The sequence below is a fragment of the Microtus oregoni genome, unplaced genomic scaffold (genome assembly GCF_018167655.1).
Source record: "Microtus oregoni isolate MIOR12 unplaced genomic scaffold, Mior012 000012F_ref0000307, whole genome shotgun sequence".
In the NCBI taxonomy this organism is placed as follows: domain Eukaryota; kingdom Metazoa; phylum Chordata; class Mammalia; order Rodentia; family Cricetidae; genus Microtus; species Microtus oregoni.
Genome location: NW_024543071.1, coordinates 40,067,045 through 40,069,722, shown reverse-complemented (window position 1 = coordinate 40,069,722; position 2,678 = coordinate 40,067,045). Strand labels below are relative to the sequence as shown.

The window sequence follows — 2,678 nt, the reverse complement described above, 5'->3', positions numbered from 1 at the left end:
AACCCAATAAGCAAAGTGGGTCAGTTGAGGCAAATGAGCAGTATGCAGTCCACTGAAGCTAAAGTTTCTGAAGTTTTGAAAGAATCAAGAAATCACGATTTTCATGTTTGCCTCTTATGGATCTGTGTTGGCCCAATTTCTTTTAAAAAATACTACTATTAATTTTTGGAGAATTTCAGACATTGTATTTTTGTCACATTCATCCCTATAACCCTGATCTTCTGCCAGATCCAGTATACCAACCCAACTTTGTGTCCTCGTTTTTTTATTTTTAACAAACAATTAATTTCTTAGAGTCTAAAAACCCTTTTGAGCAGCCTCCCCCATGTGGATGGAGATTCAGCTTCTTACTTCTGTGGGTCGAAGAAAAGGATGTGGACGTAACTGTCTTTGCCACCGCTGCTGTAGCTCTTGCCATCACGTCCAAAGTGGCCCTTGACTCTTCCAAACTCCTCTTCGAAAGCCAAATGGAAGAATCTGGCTTCAAACTTTCCAATCCTGGTGGAGGTTATGGTTATGTCCATGGCTTCCTGACCACCTCCCAGCACCACATGGTCATAGATGATAGAGAAGGCAGCTGAGTTGAAAGAGCATTATGTTTGGAAAATCTTCTATCTTTAAGACTTGTGGAGTCAAGGAACTTAGCTGTGCTGTCCTTTGATGAGATGACAAAGATGGTCATGGCTAGAGAAAACTGGTTGTCACTGATGTGCCAGGAGTGATCCTGAGCATTCACTAACACCTCCCCAGACTTGGCACTATACTGGTTGAGTCTTCCACTGTCATGGCCTGTGATGTGGTCCCCAAACAGCATTGTTGATCTTGGTGCCATTGTAGGGGATCTTCATGTAGGGCTCATTGCTGTCAATTTTGCTTGGATCCTGTAAATCAAAGCCAGATCATCTGCTTGTCTGTGGAGAGCATGATGATGTTGCGTCCAAAGTTAAAGCCATGGGTGTGGATGGCTAAGTTGGTTTTCAGTGGATTCAGCTGCTTCTCTGTTTCACAATCCCAGAGACAACAGCTGTTGTCAGTTGAACCAGTAAGGAAATGCTTGGTGTCTCAGTCACTATCTACACACCACACAACTCCAGTATAGCCCATGTAGGTGTCCAGCCTCTTGCCATTCACTGAGTACCACACATTGATGATAGGCTCTTAGGCCATGGGAAAGAGAAAGTCTCCTTCATAGTTGTACTGCATGATGAACCATTCATGGCACCGCAGCAGGATGGTCTACATACCAGTGGTGATGTGAGGAGAGAGGCAATATGAATCATATTCTCATTTTTTATAAGCTATCAAGTCTAGTAGTACTGCCTATACATTCATAGGTATATGACTATTCACTAGAGTCTACTAGAGTCTGTTAGACCAACCAGGGTTACCACTCCTAAATCAAGAAAACCATCAATGACCTAGAAGCTATAGATTACTAATAGTTCCTCAGCTAGAGGTTAAATTTAGCAGGCATTAAGACCAATAACTGACAAATTGGTTCACATGAAACTAAAAAGTGTCTGTCTGGCAAAGGACACAGTCATTGGTATGAAGCTGCCTACAGAATTGGAAAAAAAATCTTTGCCAGGTACCCAACTAACAGAATGGTATCAACTAGAATGTACAAAGAACTAAAAAAAATAAAACCTTATCAAATATCAAGAAAAAACAAACAAAACAAAAATAACCAAATGAGAAAATAGGACATAAAAATAAACAGAGCCTTTTCAAAAGACAAAATACAAACAGTTAAGAGATACATTTTCAAAAAATGCTCGACATTCTTAGCAATCAGAAAAAATATGATGTGGGAGTGTCATATATCAATCTGTTGATTTCATTGGCTAAGTAATAAACAAACTGCTTGGGCTCATAGCTTAGAACATAGGTTGGTGGAGTAAACAGAACAGAATGCTGGGAGAAAGAAGCTGAGCAAGAGAGACGCCATGCCCCATTCCCGGGCAGACACACGCGATGAAGCTCCGACCCAGGATGGACGTAGGCTAGAATCTTCCCGGTAAGCGCACCTAGCTGTGCTACATAAAATATTAGAAATGGGCTAGTTCAGGTGCGAGAGTTAGCCTAGAAGAGGCTAGATAGAAATGGGCCAAGCAGTGTTTAAAAGAATACAGTGTCCGTGTAATTATTTCAGGTAAAGCTAGCCGTGGGGGCGGCCGGGTGCCAGGGACGCAGCCCACCGCTCCTATTTTAACAAAAGTACAAATTAAAACATTCTAAAAATTCATCTTAATAACTGAGAATGTCTAATAAAAAATCAAGCAAACAAACAGAAAACAAATGAGAACAAGCGCTGGAGAAGATATGAGGTCAGGAAAAGGAATTATTTACCATGGAGGAGAATAGAAATTGGAACAGTGACTATCGAAGTCAGTGTGCAGAATCCTCAAAAAGCTAGAAATAAAACATCACACAACTAGCTATTTGACTTTAGGGTATAAACTCAATTGCATCTTGAAGAACCTCAATGGATTGGAGCAGAGATTAATCCGTCTGATGTGATCTCTGTACCCTTTTTATAAAGCTCACCCATATTCTCACCTGTAGTCCTCACAAAACTAGGTGGTGTGGTGGCATAGTCTATAATGTCAAGTGACTGAACTACAGAAATGAATGATATTCATGATTAACTTGTGACATAAAGCTTCATTGAATTTAAA

At 40.6% G+C, this 2,678-nt stretch overlaps 1 pseudogene; it reads right to left on the bottom strand.

Annotated features, from left to right (window-relative positions):
• Positions 1–347: 347 nt before the first annotated feature.
• LOC121454715 lies at positions 348–1,242 on the bottom strand (annotated as a pseudogene).
• Positions 1,243–2,678: the final 1,436 nt, after the last annotated feature.